The sequence below is a fragment of the Pristiophorus japonicus genome, chromosome 14, assembly GCF_044704955.1.
Source record: "Pristiophorus japonicus isolate sPriJap1 chromosome 14, sPriJap1.hap1, whole genome shotgun sequence".
NCBI classification, from domain to species: domain Eukaryota; kingdom Metazoa; phylum Chordata; class Chondrichthyes; family Pristiophoridae; genus Pristiophorus; species Pristiophorus japonicus.
Window position 1 is genome coordinate 41,594,982 of NC_091990.1, and position 7,499 is coordinate 41,602,480.

The following is a 7,499-nucleotide window of genomic DNA, read 5'->3' on the forward strand; positions in this document are numbered from 1 at the left end:
GATTAGCAAATGGAACAACCTGTATATTTATTTATCTTGGTAAATAAAGGAATCATAAACTGATACTTCCTAAATTCAAACTGCTTTGCGAACCGGTTCAGAATCAACAAAAAAGTGTTGTGAGGTAGCATCAATTATTTCTAAAAGTCTGGAGTTGCTGTAATGGGACACATAGATGCGAAATTCATAGAGCCGAGTGTGACATTGATCTGAATGGGCTGCAACTTTGTTTTGCGTCGGTTAAAGGGACAGATCTGTAAAAGGAGGTGGGTGTGTTTACCGAATTACTGAAGTTAAAACTACTAAACGCTCCCCAACCCAGACTTTAGATGTCTGCATTGCAGCTTGTACAGTTTCTTTAACAACATGAGCAGAATCCAAAAATTATCGTGAACTCAAAGCAAACTTCAGAACCAGTTGCTCCTGATTTTTTTTCCCACTACTTAGCCAGCCTGCTCCCTACCCTTCCTTTAAAATCCAGGAGTAGAAATTGGGCCTCGTTGTGCCCATTCACTGATGGCTGCCTAAAACAGGCATTCGGCCCCCAACATATGCAGAAGCTGGGTCTGCTCCACTCTGTGTTCTTCACCGGCCGCTGTGACCGAAGCAACAGCCACCAACAAAAGATAAGTTTGTTATTTTAAAGCGTTTTTAAGGCGTTCACCCCTGAATCTACAGTATCACACTCAAATCGCTTCCGACTGATTCTCACTGCAGAGCATTCCAGTGGACCAACTCATTTGCTCTTGACTCCCACTGCATAGAACATATATAGAACATGGATCCAAGCATATTGTATTATTAATACTGAAAACACTACCCAAGACATTGTTATAATTTTTCTGTCTGAACTATGTGTCTTTGCTCAGTGTGTTCTGAATGAATGGTAACATGTGCTGTGGTACAAAGGTTTGTAGACTGGCACTGTTTATCCATGGTTAATAGGCTTTCAGAACCACAGTAACATCTGTTGGGTAAATGAGGCATTTATCAGAAATCGATTGTAACAGACTTTTACAGTACAGCACATCCTGCAGAAATCCCCCACATAGTAAAGTCTGGGTGAGCGTAACCACACAGTAAGATGCTAATCACTTGCTGTCTTCAATTTTAACACTAAGAAAACTTGAGAAGAACAGACCGTTGGGTGTTAAAAGTTTGATCGTTCCAGAAGTGCTTATAAAAAGCGATTTGAAGAACAATAATCAACAACTGAAAAAAGTTCTTAAATGCTCAAGTTATGTGAAGAGACCGAATGTGGTACGGCTGATGAGTGAGTGGGCCTTCGTACTATTTGCTAACCGCTTAACCGTACTTCAATCAGCACATTCTACCTGCATTGTTTGAAAAGATTTCTCCATCAGCTATTTAGTCATTTTCATGGCTCATCTCCAAGACACTGGACTTGAACATGATGTTTGCTGGCAGTAGCAGAATTGCTGGGTAACATAAAGCATTCATGTGTGCAATTGTGCCGTGGAGTAGTAAAATCTGAGTTCATCCCCTCTTCCCCTTTATGGCCATGTACGTTCCCAACTGCTTCCAAACTGCTGGGAGTGGAGGCTTCCTCACGAGGAGGAAATCAGATCAGAGGATGAGTGAGTCTCTGGAATCAGTGCACCTCAGACCATCCAATTGCACAGTGACACTCGCAGAGGCGTGGAGCACAAGCCTGTGCTCTTGGGCAACTAGCGATGTAGTGTGCAGAGGAGCAGCTAAGGGGGAAAAAAGTAACTGCACAGCAAATGGGATTAAAACGTAGGATTGCATAGGATATATGGCACAGAAACAGGCTTTTCAGCCCAACCAGTCCATGCCGGTGTTTATGTTCCACTCGAGCCTCCTCCCGTCTTTCCTCATCCAAATCTATCTGTATAACCCTCTATTCCCTTCTCCTTCATATGCTTATCTTGTCTCCCCTTAAATGCATCTATACTATTCGCTTCAACCACTCCCTGTGGTAGCGAGTTCCACATTCTCACCACTCTTTGGGTAAAGAAATTTCTTCTGAATTCCCTTTGGATTTCTTGGCAACTATGTTATATTGATGGCTTTTAGTTATGCTCTTCCCCCACAAGTGGAAACACTCTCTCTGTATCCATTCTATCAAAACCTTTCATATTTTTAAAGACCTCTGTTAGGTCACCCCTCAGCCTTCTTTTTTCAAGAGAAAAGAGACCCAGCCTGTTCATTCTTTCCTGATATGTATATCCTCGCATTTCTGGTATCATCCTTGTGAAACTGTTTGGGTTACATATACTTAAAGAAAACAGAAAAGGGCACATCTAGTTTGTCACTGAAATTCAGAAAACAACAAGACAAAAGAAGTGTTTTTACAGTGTTTTAGTCAGACTCCTGCCCATGCAGACACCATCTGCTCTGCTTCCCACACACATGAGAAGGCCAACACAGCACCAACGTCCATATCGAATTGAGGTTTGCGGGGAGGGAGGAAACACACAATTGATGAACGTTCGTGACAGTAACAGCCACAGAGTCTGTGCCACTTTTACACAGTTAAAATGCACAGCCACTTTATTTTGCCAGCTATACAGGTCAACAAGGTATGTAAATACGAATGCCATTGACGCACATCCTTACAACAAGCACATCTACAGTTACTACAAGCACTCCTGTCAGCAGTGTAACTGATACTCCACCTATATGGTAGCTGTGGCTAAGTGGTTAAGATGAAACACTTTTAATATCTACTTCAGCCTCGATATACAAGTTTGAATCCTGCCACCCAGCTAGAGGATTTCCCTCTGGTTAAAAGAGCAGTTAAATTGTTTGCCTCAGGTGGCAGGACACATGGAAGCTCTAATATGTGTACCAGAGAGAGGTGGGGTGCAGGTTGGTGTCTCTGCGGGGAACTGCTGAGTGAAGACCAAGCATTTCCCACAGGAAGAGAGAGAAGTTGGAAGGAGAGTTGCCTCAGACACTGCTGCGCACTCACCAGTGCCAATGATGGAGTTCTGGGAATAGTCACTCCTCTCAGCCCTAGAAGCCCAAGGAGACCCTACAAAAGCAAAGGGAGGGAGAATAAAATAATGTAAAATAAAGTTTATTTTTCATAATTTGATCAAGAGCATCTAATTACATTGCACTTGTCATTTATTAATGTTATATATTTTTTTTTACAAGAGGACAGTTTAGGATTATTTTAAGGCTTATTTTGAAGTGTGATTGTGGTAGTTAAGCTCTAGCAATTAACATTCAAAGGGGGGAGGGATTCTGATATGTTGTAGCACATCTTAATGTGTCAGTATGCAGTGGGATCCTGAACATTTTGGTGTCATTATATCTGGCATTACAAATGTACTCTTTTTATTGTAATATTGACTTAAAAAACAACATCACAACAGTTAGTGGTGTGGCAGGTCCATTATCTATGACGATGCAAACTTATCACAATGACCAATGTTTACAATGTGCTTGACGCAGCTGCCCTGAGGCTGTCATCACAAACTTCATAAAGCCATTTGCTAAGTGTTGAAGGATGTGGCATGGCACTGAACTTTACAGATTAGGGAGGTCCCAGAGTAGATTCTGTGCAAGTTAGTGAATTTGAGCCAAATGGCCGTGAGGGGACTACTTTTGACTCTGGCCGTGAGGGGACTACTTTTGACTCTGTGCCATCAACCAGGTTCGGAAGGGAACAAGGAAATAAATGACTAGAATAATCAGCTAAGCCTGATCACATTTCAGAGGTCCCTGCTAGAAGTGTGCATTCATGAATGTAAACTGAGGAGCAGCTAGGACTTGGCTGCATTAGCTCCCACGGTCAAATGGTTCAACAACACTCAGTATCTAGGCTCCTCGCACATGAACAATTGGGCATTGTACCAGAGGGTTGCCAACACCACATGTGGAGCCCTACCTTGGCATTAATCAAGGGTCACTGAAAATGAAATGGGGAGAGGCGTATAACAGGCACCCATTTTACAATGTCGGCAATAGTTAAAATGACCCTCAATACCTCAAGGAGGGGAGGGGAGAAAAATAGAGCGGTGGGTGGGGGGAGGAAATATATGATTTTACTCTTTTGTAAAAATAGGTTGATTTAAAAAATATTAGCAGCTATATTAGATATTAATAATCTGTAGTGAAGGGTTAAATTGAAAAATGTTTCACAGACAAGGAGAATGAGAACCATCAGCTGCTGATTTGTCACTGTGAGTGCAGACTACAATACTTAACACTGACAGTATTATTGCATTGGAAAGTTCTGGAACTAGGTTTGATTTCTGGAATGGCCAGGAACAATATCATCATCATCATAGGCAGTCCCTCAGAATCAAGGTGGTGTTGGATTAAGTTTATGTGGCAGCAGATACAAATATTTGCAATGTAATTTTCAGATTCATCTTTCTTATATTAAACTAATACAAGTTTAAATGTCTTCAGTACAAAAAAAAAAATCACAAGTAAAACATCTTGCAAGACATCACATTTAAGGACAATGTTCCTTTAAGTGCCGAGTACACTTTTGATATGCTTAACGGAACAGACAACCAATAGAAAGAAATGGAGGGAAGTTTAAAAAGACAGTTCACTTAACTGGCATGCATGCTGAGAAACAAAATGCAGCACTTTTGATTTATCAAATAATCAGAAAAACATAACTCGAATACAATTTGTAAATTGTTGGGAGAGTTCTCATGGTTATTTTTTTTCAATTTTCATTATATCAGTTCTGCAAATGCCTTCAGGTGTTTGCAAAATTTGAATTGCAGAAGCAATGTGCTGCATCGTAAGGTGCAGGTTGTAGATTTGTGGCACAGTCCCCACACAACGTCTTCCCAATTTCAGACAGGTGCTGAGGGAGTCAGTGGACCAGCAGACATTGAGCTGCTCCACCCTGAGCGGGGAAAGGTCAGGTGACTCGATCCAATCCACTCTCACTCTCCTAGCAGATGATGACAGAGCGGCATTGGCGGACACTTGGAGTGGGTCAACTTACCTCCCCCCTTCTCAGCAAGGGTGTGGCACTTGGCAAAGGCTCCTGAAAAAGGTGGGGAATGCATCCCTGCACTAACAGGCCAGCCAATTCCAAATTCCCAAATGTGCCTTAATAGTAAACGTGCATACTCTGATACTCCAAGTAATTCTACTGCACAAACTACAAAGTAAAATAGTGTTGAAAATCATTTTTGTTTTTCACAGAGTACATGAGATTCAAACTTTACCACCTTCGAACTTCTTTTTGTTTAAATACAGAAAGTAAGGTTGAAGCACTCACCAGTGGCCCTGGGTCACCAAGCAAAGTAACTGGTCGTCTGTGAATTCAGAAACCGCTGAAGAAACAATCTAGAGAGAAGCCTTGCAGTGGAATATTCTTAGTGCACACACTAGCAGTTTCTTCATATAAACTGAATAACCCTAGCACAGGATTGAAATACCCGGCCCTCTTGAGAATTGCTGTTCAGACACACCCCTTCTCACCTATTGGCTGGTGGTTTGTTTTGAAACTCAATACAACAGCTCAGATCTCGTCTGATCAGTTTCGTCATTTTTGACACATCACTTTAATCAAAGATCTGCCTTCCCGTAAATGACTCATAGTAAGCATACCTTAACCACTTCACTTGTTTGGGGAGTGGGTGGAATTTTTTATATGCATTAATTGTCTGCGGGGCTTTCTGCTTTACATTGCTATCTATGCTTCAATCTGGTTTACAGATTGAGAGAACATGAAGCCAAATCTTATCCCAGTTCTCGTTTAACCTGACAATAAATCTAATGAATTAAATAGTCTTGATATAGATAACATGAACAATGATTTTCTTCCTCAACGGTGTCAAGTTAATATGATGGAGAAAGATGATTGAACATGGGAAAGACTGAATCTGGAACTGAGACTGGGCATTGCACAAAAGTAACCTGCAAAATAGTTGTCAGGTTAATCTGTTACCGGGATAGTTATGATCGGTTAATGTTCAAATAAAATCAGCCAGTATTTCCACATCTAATCGTGCCTGCCTTCTCCAGAATCCACTTTTGGAGACCCGCCAATCCAGTTTCTGACTGCCTACAACACCAGCAACATTCTCCATGACTGTGCCCATGGCCTACTGTCCCTTCTCTGCCTTGACATTGATGGCCAATACATCAGCTCTGCCCCATGTTCCTTCCTCGTGTCACTGCTCTCTCCTTATCTTTCTTAGATATCTTCAATAGTTTCTCCTCCAGCATGAGCTCAGCTTCCACCTGTGTGCTAAAAATCATACACAATTCTATCACTTTGGTCACCTCAATCATCTCCAAGACACGAACTGATTACCTGCCCAACATCAAGTCTTCAATGAAACAACCTCAATTTTCCAGCTAAGCATCGGCAAAACTAAACATATCCTTTATTAGTTCCTACCTGTATTTACACATCTTTAGATCCAGATCCTACAATCTCCCTGACTGCCTGCTGATACTGGACTAATTAATGCAGAAACCAAGCATACCTTGAACTGACCTTCCTACCCCACATCCAATCAGTATCCACCTCCAAAACATTGCTTAAATACACCCGTCACCCTCCATTAATTGTCAAAACGCTAATCCAAACTTCCATCAGCTTTAGAATGGATTGCTTGAATGCTCCCTGTGCAAACCTCTATTTCAACCCTTCACAACCTCCACTTAATCTAGAACTCTCTGATCAAGCCCTATCTCACACAAAATCTACCATCTCTGTCTTTGCAAGTTCCACTGACTCTCTGTCCTCCAACACATCACCTTCAAGTTCCTCATCTTTAAAATCTCATCTCATCTGAGTGATTTGCTCTATCTGTATGTTCCAGCCCATAGCCTCCACTCCTCCAACTAGACATTACTGCTCCTTTCCCCTTCCATTTCTTCCATTATTAATCATTCAATCACTACATCCCTGCTCTTTGGACCACGCTCCCAAAACCACCTCATTTAGAAAGAAAGGCTTGCATTTATATAGCGCCGAACACCGAATGTCTCAAAGCTCTTTACAGCCAATGAAGTACTTTTGGAGTGTAGTCACTGTTGTAATATGGGAAACGCAGCAGCCAATTGCCACAGCAAGCTCCCACAAACAGCAATGTGATAATGACCAGATAATCTGTTATTTTTGTTACATTGATTGAGGGATAAATATTGGCCAGGATAAATTGCCATGGAATCTTTTACATCCACCTGAGGAGGAAAACGGGGCCTCGGTTTAACCTCTCATCTGAAAGACGGCACCTCCGACAGTGCAGCACTCCCTCATCACTACACTGGAGGGACAACCTTGATTTATGTGCTCAAGTCCCTAGAGTGGGACGTGAACCCACAACCTTCTGACTCAGAGACGAGTGTGCTACGCACTGAGCCACAGTTGACATTTTACCACCTCTCCTTTCCTTCCAAAGCTTCTTAAAAATCTGGGCATAGTAATTTGGTTGCGCATCTCCCATTTTTCAGGCATTAACCAAACTCTTCAGCCTCCAATATGAGGGGGTGGAAGAACATGCACATTATGAGCTGGAATT